The 12,965-nt window shown below is 34.0% G+C and overlaps 1 protein-coding gene across 5 annotated transcripts in view; it reads left to right on the top strand.

Moving 5' to 3' along the window:
• The window catches only part of GRID2 (glutamate ionotropic receptor delta type subunit 2), a 1,491,890-nt gene that overhangs the window by 555,392 nt on the left and 923,533 nt on the right, over window positions 1–12,965 (top strand). The window lies entirely within an intron of this gene.

Here is a 12,965-nt window from a genome sequence, read left to right on the forward strand (position 1 = left end):
AAGAGGAATATTAGGAATAGTGAAACAAATCATTTTCAAAAGAAAATCTTCAAAGGAGGATTGCTTGACAAAATTTTACAATGGAAGACATACTGCCTTCAAAAAAGTTAGGTAAGACTTTTCTTAGTATTTGAGCCTGTTCTGATTTACCCTGTATCTGTACCCTTTAAGGTAAAAAAACAAACAAACAAAAAAAAATCAAACATTTTAAGTTTATTATCTGAACTTCTGTGTGAGAAACACTAAAAATAAAAAATTTCAAAAAGAAATTTAAATTTGGGAGTGGGTGTTAAAAATAGTGAAAGAATATTTCAACACTTCTTTTGTAATCTGAAAGTAATTGAGGAAAGTTTCTGGCATACTAATACATCATGACTATGCCTTTACATGCTTTGTTCTATAAAAAGTTTTTGCATTTGGATTGGAATCTAGTTATTCTTATCACCTATGTAATTGCACTCAAGTGTACTCTCCACTATAAATTAACTACAATCCAGTTGTTGTGGTTAAACAATGTATGATTTATGTTTGAGTCACATAAATGAATTAGAATCTTTATTCAAAGTGCTTATGGGAAATTGCTTCTTTTATGTATGTTGCTTAACCATGCCCATTATTCCTACAGAAGGTATCTAAATGCACAAAATCCAACCATTCAATTGGAAGAATGTTTAAAAGAAAAATTAAGATCAGCAATTATAAACCTAAACCCATCTAGAAACAATTTGTTCTATCTTATTATTGAAAACAACCAGAAATAAACTTTAGTAAGCCATGGTGTTTTACCTCCTTCAATATTATATTTGCATTATTTGCTCAGCAAGATGAGTAAGTAATCCCTGTGGAGATATTAAGGAAATCATTTATTTTTCTGTTAGATACACAAATTTGTATTATATAATACATAATTGCTTTTAATTGGGAGACATGAAAATAGAATATCACTACCATGTGTGACATGTAAATTATAATGTGATATTTATAAATATTTTAGTAGTTACCATTTACCAGATGGGAGTAATGTGTGTTTTTGCAAGTCTGAAACATGTTTTTTATGACTATAGTCTACATTTGAAGTGATTTATTCTGTCTTTGCAATATGGATGCAAGTTCTCTGCACTGTAATAGTATTCCAAGCTTTTAGCAAATCAAAAAATCCTAAACATGAATCCATGTTAAGATGAATGTTAACAATTCATTTGACTAATGAATATTAAATTGAAATGTTTTCTCAGTGTGTACCATAATTTGAAATAAAACGCTGAGCAAATTTCTAATATTCATTTTTGCTAATCACATATAACTTTGGAAAAATAACTCTAATGATGATATTCTAACATGGAGAGAATGGCATTAAAGCCCGTGTTCTATTAGACATAAAACTTTATCCTTCAACATTAAAATGTTATTGCTGATTTTCAGGTGGTAATTAATATCACTCTTCTTTATCTGTATTTTGCAAGTCAGAGGAAACACGTGCTAGAGATTGCAACTTATTTTGTGGAAAAGCTTTCCCCTATTTTTCCCTTTTACAGGCTCCTTTCCTATACTCTCAGATTTCTGTCATCTTCATCACCACCCTTCTAAAATACAGTGTACTTTCTTAAAGCCACCTAGACTAGACTAGGCTTTGTGTGAGTTCTATAGTTACTGGCACGTACAATAGAAATAAGCATTATATTGTCACTATCCCATTTTATGCAGATTGGCTTGGTGGTTTATCTTGGCTGTCACTCTGCCATCAATTGGTGTGTCTAAGAATGCTATGGCAGTCAAACTGTGAGACTTTCAAACAAGCATATATAATTTTAGCATTTCCTGATGCGTGCTTGAAGAGTTGCTCTTCCGTGCTTTCAGCCATTTTAATGAGGTATCTTAGTTTGGTTTACAAATTTGGTAAATGTAACTTGGCTTCATTATGTTTAGACTTTGGTTATTATTTCATAATGTGTGTTTTGAGAGTTCTTGATGCTGTAGAAAAAATAAAGAAACTTCATCTTTCTCCTCCTACTGTATTGGTAGACAAAATAGGAAGAGAGATAAAGCAGAATTAGAAATGATTTTTTTAATCAAACAAGATTAAAAGGTTTCAAGTCTCTTAGGATAAAATAGCCATTATACCATGGTATACACACATATGCACAACAAACACAAAACTCTGAAACAAAATAACATGTTTTGTTTTTTTTTTAACCAGTTGTTTAACAGGTATCATTAAATCTGAGACTCAAGGAAGTTATATTCTAGCATTTGAAGCCCTAAGTGAGATTTTGCAGTTTTAAAATGTCCCAGGGGAACATATATCTTTGAACAGTGTGATGGAATTAAAGCACTATGAACATTTGCAAGAGAAGCTAAATTAAAGGCACAAAATTTAAAAGGATATATTATTTCATACATAAATTGCTGGCATCCACTTTATAAATAGGAATTAGATTTGTAGTGCATAAAAATCCTTAGGTAGCTGTGATTTACATCTTTCTATTAGTTGTTACAGTTTAATATTTCTCTTAATGCATTAAAATTTGTTCATGCCACTTTTGAGAGACTAAAATGAAAATGTTACAAACAGGAATACATTAATGAAAATGTTACAAACAGGAATACAGCAATGACATAATCAGCTCAGCATCTTTGCAAAGCTGAAATAGTGGGGAGCTTAAAATATTTGGAATTTATAGCTTTTCTCCATTCTAGGTGGCTATATGGCTAAAACAGTAGAATTGTAGAAATTGATTATTAATATTCAGTTACTATTAGATTCTCTTAGTTTTGATATTAGATCCAGAGAAACTCTATCTTGAGGAATGCTGTGGAAATGCAGCATAGGGTCAGTAAGATATAATTAAAGAATAATGATTTAAAATTAGGACACTCAATCTCTCATTTCACTTTATTAAACTCAATGATCTTTTACAAATCATTGCTTTGTGGTATCAATCTCTTCTTGTGAAAATACATCATTCCTGATCTTCTAAATAGATACAAATTGTTTCTTTAAAAAATAATTTCTAACATTTACTATGTAAATAATATCTAGGTGTTTGTGACAAAGTCAGGTTCCCAGTAGCCTTTCCAGAGATCTGACTCAATGAGTCTTGTTGTTATAGTATACCTAAGTTTTAGGAATTTGTCCTCTAACTTCTACCCTATAGCATCATGATGCAGGTGGACCACATTTTGATGCTACCTTAAAGGGGTTGGCTAAGTCCTCAATTATCTCCAGATTCCAGGGGGAACAGTTTTTTTTTTGTTTTTTTTGTTGTTGTTGTTGTTGTTTTAAAGATTTTATTTATTTATTTGACAGAGAGAAATCACAAGTAGATGGAGAGGCAGGCAGAGAGAGAGAGAGGGAAGCAGGCTCCCTGCTGAGCAGAGAGCCCGATGCAGGCCTCGATCCCAGGACCCTGAGATCATGACCTGAGCCGAAGGCAGCGGCTTAACCCACTGAGCCACCCAGGTGCCCTGGGGGGAACAGTTTTTATGAAAACCAGTGACTTACATTGTTACTTCTTCATAATTACTGGGAGCAAAAATATTACTTTGAGTGATACTCTTTGGAAATGTATAATCCTTCCATGTAGGATGTTGTGTGTGCTAAAAGCCTTCGGTGAGCATGCATGCCTTTATTTTATTCTACAAAGCAAAATAGTTGATACTAAAGCCATATGCAGCCATCTAAGTAGTTATCTCTTCAATTAAAAAATCAAAGATATAGTTCAAAGAAATGCTTGAAAATCTCTTGCTTCTACTGTCACATTTCTATATTTGAAAAACAATGAACTTAATAGTTTTGCTTCTGTTGGTGCCCTGCTTCTCTAAAGGAGTAACCTAAATGGGTTACTTCTACGTGCTATAGGGCCACAAAGTTCTGTCTTCATAAATAATCCAAATGGGAAATGAACACTGAAACCCAGAAACAACTGGCTTGCCAAGGAATACTGATCCCAAGGTCTGCTCTTATCTAATCAAGAAGAATTCGGGTGTGGCTGGTTTATATGGGTTCATACATGGCCAGCTTATAATCTGCCTGCCTAGTAACTCTTTTCCTCATTAGTTCAGGCTATACTTAACACTTGCTTTTCCCATGTAATGGGACAAGTTTAATTGGAAAATTCTGCTTCCACTGGAGCTGTCAGGTAAATTTTGCTGAAATAAAGCCAGTTGAAAATTTCCTGTCAGAAATGTACCCACCTGTTTCTCAAAATTTGTAAAACTTGCACATTTTTAAGTATTTCTAAGCGTATAGACTTTTGTAAGCAGGCATCATATATTTTTTTTGAAATGATGAGATTGCTGATGACCTATGTTATCTTTCCACAGCTATAATTTCACATGTGCAGAAGTAGGTGTTAGGACCCCATGTGAGGAGTTATTGCTGTCTTTCAATGTACATCTGATATTAGATTGTTTTATGTCCAGATAAAAGAGCTCATAACTACTACTCTACATTTAGATGAGAATAAGTTTATTGACATTTAAGTATTAATTAATATTAGTTTAATTACCAAAAAATAATGTTCCAGATGCATTCATTTCTCATGTAGACAGGTGCAGTACTATAAATAAGCTGCATTTAGATACCTGATTTGCCAAAGATTTTCTCTATGGCATCATAGGCTAAGTGAAGCTAGAAAGGTTATTGCCCAAGAGGAAACATTTGTAGTTCTCAGTTCATTTTTGTATCTTATCACTTATATAATAGTCAGACAAACACCTATATATTACATATATATTATACATGTAACTATATATTACATATATATTATAAGTGTAACTATATATATATGTAACTATAAATAACTACATAGTTATATATATCACTATATAATATATATAATATATGTAAGTGTATATATGTATATATACACATATATACACACTATTAAATCTTAACATTTTCCCCTTAGCAATTCTGACAGCTGTAAGCTTTTCTCTTGAGGGAATGCATAGGAATGTCATTTTAATTTTATTTTCCTTTTATCGTCTTTCCTTTATACAAGCTAAGGACTAGGAAGAAAATGTCAAAGTACAAATGGGCAGGGCTGTAGTAAAATGAATAGATCTCCTTAGCTGACATTAATGAGATGCTTCTGGAGAAGTTATCACCAAATTGCAATGCTTACAGCTGTAAGCAATAACTGGGAAAACCTAGGGGTCATCTTGTTAAATACCATGGTGAGATTTTTAAGAATGCTGCAGCACCATGTTATGCTTGTAGGCTCATTATAGTGATGTAGCCCAGACTCTCTTCAAGTATCATTAATATCATGCTTTAGGGGTTTGCCCCTACTATATAAAAGTTCTAATCCTTGTTTCCCAGGGTTATTTTGTTTACTTAAAAGGGCTTGTGTCACATGTGATCATAAAAGATCTGAAAAATAGTGATCAAAAATAAAAGGCAGGACATACCTGCAATGCTTACAATTGAATACAGGAGTCCAAGTGCCCAGCAAGCAGCTTTTTACACAATACAGTATTTACATCATTCATATTCATAATATTTGCTTTGCTGGATGCTGATCTCATATCTTACCTGTATGTGAGGAAATTCCACATGCTTAATAAGAGAGTTTAAAAATTCATTTTAGGGGCACTTGGGTGGCTCAGTTGCTTAAGCATCTGCCTTCAGCTCAGGTTATGATCCCAGAGTCCTGGAATTAAGCACCGAGTCAGGCTCCCTGCTCAGCGGGAGCTCTGCTCTCCCTCTCCTCTGCAGTTCCCCCTGCTTGTGCTCTCTAGCTTGCTCTCTCTCTCAAACAAATAAATAAAATCTTTAAGAAAGGGGGCAGGGTAAATTGCCATTTAAAATTTTTAAATAAAAATTCATTTTAACCTATAATTTAGAAATGTTAGTAAAATTTGGGAAGACAGTACAATAAACCATCATTAGATTGCAACTAACACTCAGTAAGCTAGATCAAATTGTACAACATCTTATAGATACCAAACGTGGACAGGTGCCGAGAAGTAGTACCTTATGTTCTGAGCTAGTGAAGCCAGCTAGAAGCAGATGTGGTCTGCAGGCAAAGAACAAACTGAAGTCAATCTCTGGAGTCAAAAACTACAGTGAGCCCACACCAAGTATCTGGGGCAGTAAGAAACATCTAGGGCATATGTGTTAGGAAAGACTAAAAAAAAGAAAGAAAGAAAGGTGAAGCTATAGTTAAGAAATCAGAACCTGAAGGATTAAAACAAGTCAAGAAGCTGAGTATGAAATCATGGAAACTGAAGGTTCACAAAGCCAGCCATCAACAAGAGCAAGGTCTAGTTACTGATTCCTATTATTTGGCAATTATATGGATTTGGGAAATGGTTCTCAAACTTTTGCAAACCAGGTAGCTTTTTCATTTATAAAATTAGTGATGACTCCACAGAACTTTTGTCTACATGAGTTATATACCTATTAATGTCTATGATAGCAGAAATTTAAACTTAGAAAATATTAATGTATTCTAAAATCACAATAATAAATAACAAACTCATTGCGTATTAGCAGAACATTTTTTTTTTGAATTCTTTTTTTTTTTTTTTTTATTTCCAGCATAACAGTATTCATTATTTTTGCACCACACCCCGTGCTCCATGCAATCCGTGCCCTCTATAATACCCACCACCTGGTACCCCACATTTTTAATGAAAACTATATTTTTCAAAACAAAACCAATTTCATGAGAAAATGCTTTTTTAAATTTGTGCAAATCTATTTAATGCTTATCTTATTAGAAGTTTCTATATTTAATCTGTTTCAGTATTTTGTTTCTGTTGAAGTATATCAGGAAAATCCAGCCTCACACAGGTATGGCGGCAAGATGTGGAGGAAGAGAAATGAGTATTTCCATAGCCTTTTCAGATCATTGTTATTTTTTTCTTATGTGATACTACATGGAACTCAACAAATAGGAATTTCTCAAGTTCTAGCTGCAATGTAAAATCCTGAAATTATATCAGTAAGCTTTTTATTCTGTTAAATTAATATCCATAGGCCAGGGTGCTCTTTGAATGCATATTTCCCCATGAATTATATAGTAAAATGCAGTGGTTATTTAGAAAATGTTGATTCACTGAGTTATGCAGATCTTTCATATGTTTACATATTTTAGTATATACTCTCAAAACATTACATTCATTAATATCATCACTGATTTCATCCAAAAACTATTTTGGTATTGATAGTCACCTTCACCATGGCAGATACAAGTTTTTCAGAAGTCTGTTTGCTTTTAAATTTTCAGTTTTAAGTTAACAAGTAATATGGTTTATTTTCCTTGTAGTGACAGACTCATTTCATTCATTCTTGAGGCAAACTCAATTCATTCATTTTTAAGAAAATGTGTGTCAGGTACTCAAGTCTGAGTTACCAGTTTTTCTGTCAGTCATTCCATCAAGTAAAGTTGATGTTTGATAAAAACACTTGGCTTCTTCAGCTTGTATCTCAATCACACAAGTGCTGTATAAGGAATTTCTGTTTTGTCATATAGATTATTAAAAAGGAGACCTCTAGAGCTTAAGATTCAATGAAATTATTTTTTTAACACTTTAGCAAAGACATTCTTAAACAAAACTGAATTTATATATGTGTCTCTATCTATCTGTCTTGTCTATCTGTTTATTAAAAGTGGGTGTGTGGAGTCGCCTGGGTGACTCAGTGGGTTAAAGCCTCTGCCTTCGGCTCAGGTCATGATCCCAGGACCCTGGGATGGGTCCTGGAATTGAGCCCTGCATCGGGCTCTCTGCTCAGCAGGGAGTCTGCTTCCTCCTCTCTCTCTGCCTGCCCTCTTGTGATCTCTGTCTGTCAAATAAATAAAATCTTTTCTTTCTTTTTTTTTTTTTTAAGTGAGTGTGTTTAAGACACCCATGAGTAGCTCAGATTTAACCATCTGCCTTTGGCTTGGGTCATGATCCTGGGGTCTTGGGATGGAGTCCCACATCAGGGTCCTTGCTCAGCGGGGAGCATGCTTCTTCCTCTCCCTCTGCCTGCACTCCCCTGCTTGCACTCTCTCTCTCTTTCTATAACAAATAAATTTTAAAAATCTTAAAAAAAAAAAAAAAAGTGAGTGTGTGACTGTTGACCTGTCCAGTACCACTGCCTTAATTAGGACTAAGATACCAACAGTTTTACCAACCATTGCTTTAGCAACATCAGTGCAAATGTTAATGTGAAGAAAAGGGAAAATAATATTTCAGAAAACATTATAAAAATAGTTTGACCTTAGGGATTCCCTACAAGGCCTTCAGAATTCCCAGGGACCTAATACCATGTTTGGAAAACCACTGTTTTGGGGAGAGGCACTTTGATTGGTTTTATAAAAATGTCATGTTTTGAACTTCTAAAAAATTCTTTTGTTGGTTTTTTTTTTTCCCCTTATTTTCAAGAAGAGAAAAAGCAGTAACCATGCAACATTTTTCTGTATTTATTTCCCTGCTTTCCCGGTATGTAATATAAATCAAGTTTTAAGTTAATCAATCATCCAAATTTTAATTAAGGGTTTATTACATTGTGAGCATTGTTTTAGAAACTAGGCAAACTCTCTCTGTAAACACGACATGAGGATAGGAATCATTTTTCTTCTTTCTGCCATACTGGAACATGTAGACAGGGAACCTAACAAAAAATGGTAAATATATTATCCTGCTTTCTGCCCACCACCTCCCTTTTCTGTCTTATCTCTCCTTCCTGCTTCTTCCCCTTATCTCCTTTTTATAATCATTATCAGGGTCTTGAGTAACAGGTACATATATGACAATAACTACCCAAATGACAGGAAATTTTGTTGCTTCAGGTGTTTATAGATAGTACCTTTGACAGTTACCCTAGATTTTTTTGTATTTTTCAACAAACTCACTTTATCTTTTCCCTCCAATATATATTATACATAGTATGTTTGTATATATATATGAGTGTGTATATATATATACATATATATATTTAAAATTTAAGATTTTGATTTATGTGAGAGAGTGCAAAAGTGAGAGAGAGGTCACAGAGAGATAGAGAGAAGCCACTGAATGGAGAGCCCGATGGAGGGCTCAATTCCAGGACCCTGAGATCATGACCTGAGCCAAAGACAGACGGTTTAACCAACTGAGCCACCCAAGCTTCCCAGGTTCTAAAATATGTTTGGATCACATACCCTTGCCCTAGTGTGCAGGAATTTAAGGAATGATTTCTTTAATTCAATGTATTTAAACTAAAACAAACAAATATGTCCACCCATTTAGTCCCACACATAAGTGAGATCACAGGGCATTTGTCTTTCTCTGCCTGATCTATTTTACTTACCATAATGCCTTTCAGGTCCAGCCATATATTGCAAATGGCAAAATTTCACTGTTTCATGGCTGAATAATAAATATACACACATATGCAATGGATACCAATGTATTTTATATATGTATTTATAATACATTATATATATGTATATATATGCATAAATGCATTTGGTGGTAGCTTATAAAATTTTACTGATGCACAGCTTTGCTGTGCAGTAACTTTCTTGATATAGTCCCGTTTGTTTAGTTTTGCTTTTGCTGCTTTTCCTTTTGGTATCAGATTCAAAAAAAAAAATATTGCTGAGATCTATGTCAGGAATCTTACTGCCTCTTGTTTTCTTCAAGGTGTTTTATGATTTCAGGTCTTACATTCAAGTCTTTAATCCATTTTGAGTTTATTTTGTGAATGGTATAGGCTAGTGGTCTGCTTTCAGTCTTTTACATGTGGTGGTCTAATTTTCCCAGCACCATTTATTGAAGAAACTGTCCTATCCCCATTATATATTCTTGGCTCTGTAGTCCTTAATTAATTCACTGTATATGTTTGGGTTTACTTCTGGGGTGTCTATTCTACTCCACTGATCTATGTGTCTGCTTTTATCCCAATACCATACTTTGTATTATAGCTTTGTAATATAGTTTGAAATCAGGGACTGTGATGCCTCCAGCTCTATTCTTCTTTCTCAAGAATGTTTTGATTACTTGCAGTCTTTTATGGTTCCATGCAAATTTTATAATTATTCGATTTCTATGAAAAATGCTATTGAAATTTTGATAGGGATTGCATTGAATCTGTATATTGCTTCAGTTAGTATGAACATTTTAATAATACTAATTATCTTAATCTGTGAACATGGATTATCTTCCATTTGTTTTAGTCTTCTTTAATTTCATTCATTAATATATTCCAATACACAGAGCTTTCATTTCTTTGATTAGACTCATTCCTAGATATATAATTTTTTTATACAACTGGGAGTGGGATTGTTTTCTCAAATTTTCTTGCTAAGAGTTTATTATTAGAAACACAACACATTTTTGTGTATTAATTTTATATCCTGCAATGTTACTGAATTTATTAGTTTAAATAGTTTATTGATGTAGTCTTTAGGGTTTTCTCTATATAGAATTGAGTTATCTGCAAAAAGTGACAGTTTTGAATCTTCCCTTCTAATTTGGTTGCTTTCTTTTCCCCCCTACCTACTTCCTCTGCCCAAGAATTCTCATACTATGCTGAATTGAAATGGCAAGAGTGGGCAGCCCTGTCCTGTGTCTGATCTAGTGGAAAAGCTTTCAGTTTGTCACCATTGAGTATGATGTTAGCTGTAGGCTTGTCATACATGGCCTTTATTATGCTGAGGTATATTTCTACTATATCCACTCTGTGGAGAGTTTTTATCATAAATGGATGTTGAATTGTGTCAAGTGCTTTTTCTGCATCTTTAGAGATTATTATATGATTTTCATACTTCATTTTGTTAATGTGGTACATCATGTTGACTGATTTGCATCCCTGGAATAAATCCCACCTGATCATGATGTATCATCCTTTTAATATATTGTTGAATTTGGTTTGCTAACATTCTGTTGAAGATTTTTGCATCTGTGTTCATCAGGGATATTGGCCTGTTATTTTCTTTTCTTATGACATCCTTGTCTGGGGTTGGTTTCATGGTTATGCTGGCCTCATGAAATGAGTTTGGATGAATTCCATCCTCTTCTATTTCTTGGTAGAGTGAGATTGATTAGTATTAATTCTTCTTTGACACTATGGCAGAATTCATCACCGAAGCTGTCTGGTCCTAGACTTTTGCTTGTTAGAATGTTGTGGTTACTGACTCAACCTTATTACTAGTAATAGTCTGTTCAGATTTTCTCATCATGATTCAGTTTTGGTAAATTATATGTTTTTAGAAATTTATCCATATCTAAGTTGTCCAAATCATTTGCATATGATTATTTATAATAGTCTGTATGATCCTATGTATTTCTGTGGTATCAGTTGCAGCATCTCCTTGAAATAAAGATAACTAAATTTATTATAGTTTCTTACATGTATTTGACTATCACAATAACCCAGAATGTAGGTAGTATTACCAGTCCTTTTAACAAATGAGGAAACTGAGTCATAAATGTTTCTTATGTCCCCAATGATAAATCCTCAATCCCAAGCAGATAATTTGTCCTCAGTGACATCACTTTTTAGTACACAAGACTACTTCTTAACAACCGTCCTAAAGACTCTCCTTGGTCTTTTTTTTAATATTTACAATATCAGGATGCTAGGGTGGCTCAATGGGTTAAGTGTCCAACTCTTGCTGTTAGCTCAGGTCATGAGGTCAGGGTTATGAGATTGAACCCCACATCAGGCTCTGCACTGAGCATGGTGCCTGCTTAAGATTCTTTCTCTCTTTCTGCCTCTGATTTTCCCCAGCTCACCCATACATGCATTCTCCCTCTCAAAAATAAATCAATAAAATATCAAAACACTACCTTTCCATTATTTTGATTATTATCCTACCTTTTTGTCATCTGTCAATCGATGGCCATTTTAGAGACTGAAATGTTTTGCTAAATGTATGTACACTGTTACTACTTGACTCAGAGCTGACTTTAGTTTTTGTCAGGGTCTCAGATGGACAAGTTTCCCTTTTCTAGTGATGCTCTTGCTGTTTCTTCCTTTGGAGCCTTGACTAAATTTTTGCTGAAGCATCAGGTAGGCACAACCAGTCAAACTGAAAAATTTCAACCTCTAATTCTCCTGCTCCTGGTGTCTACCCATAGCTCAGTCATTCACCCATGCTCATAGAATGGCCGCTATCAGCCACAGTTTTACTCTTGGTTGATCCTCCGTATCACATTTCAATTGCTTCTGCACGAGTTGGGTGACACCTTCCTGTCTTTCTGTTACTGTCCTTTTTTTATTCCCTTCCCTTTCTAATCCTTTGGATAATAAAACTATATTACTTTAAAATATTAGAAGACCTGGATCGCCTGGGTACCTCAGTCAGTTAAATGGCCAACTCTTGATTTTAGCTCAGATCATGATCTCAAGGTCATGGAATGGAGCCTGCAGCAGGCTTGGTGCTCAGCAGGGATTCTCTCTCTCCCTCTTCCTCTGCCCCTCACCCTACTCATGCATGCTCGCTCTCTAAAATAAATAAATAAATCTTTGGAAAGATTTTCAAACATCTGTTTTCAGTAACATAAAAATGCATCTACTCTGATTTTAATATAACTATATTATTCTAAACATGGCTATGGTGATAAGTTGTTGATACAAATTTTATAATAAGCTATATCCCCGCTCATATTTAGCCATTGTCATAAATGTGGTGTCACAAGGATTGTTTATTTTATGGAATGGGATAGAATAAAATTCTCTGTATCTTATGAAAAAGCACAGTTAAATGGTAAAAAAAGGAAGTGTGTTTCAATTATTTTTTAAATTAAAATACACCTATACAGGCACACCTCACTTTATTGCACTTAATTTTATTGCACTTAGTAGATATTGCATTTTTTACAAATGGAAAGTTTGTGGCAACCCTGCATCAAGCAAGTCTATCAGCAACATTTTTTCAATAACATTTGCTCACTTTGTGTCTCTGTGCCACATTTTGGCAATTTTTCAGTATTTCAAAGTGTTTTATTATTATTATTATTATTATTATATTTATTATGGTGATCAG

This window comes from Mustela erminea, chromosome 2, assembly GCF_009829155.1.
Source record: "Mustela erminea isolate mMusErm1 chromosome 2, mMusErm1.Pri, whole genome shotgun sequence".
NCBI classification, from domain to species: domain Eukaryota; kingdom Metazoa; phylum Chordata; class Mammalia; order Carnivora; family Mustelidae; genus Mustela; species Mustela erminea.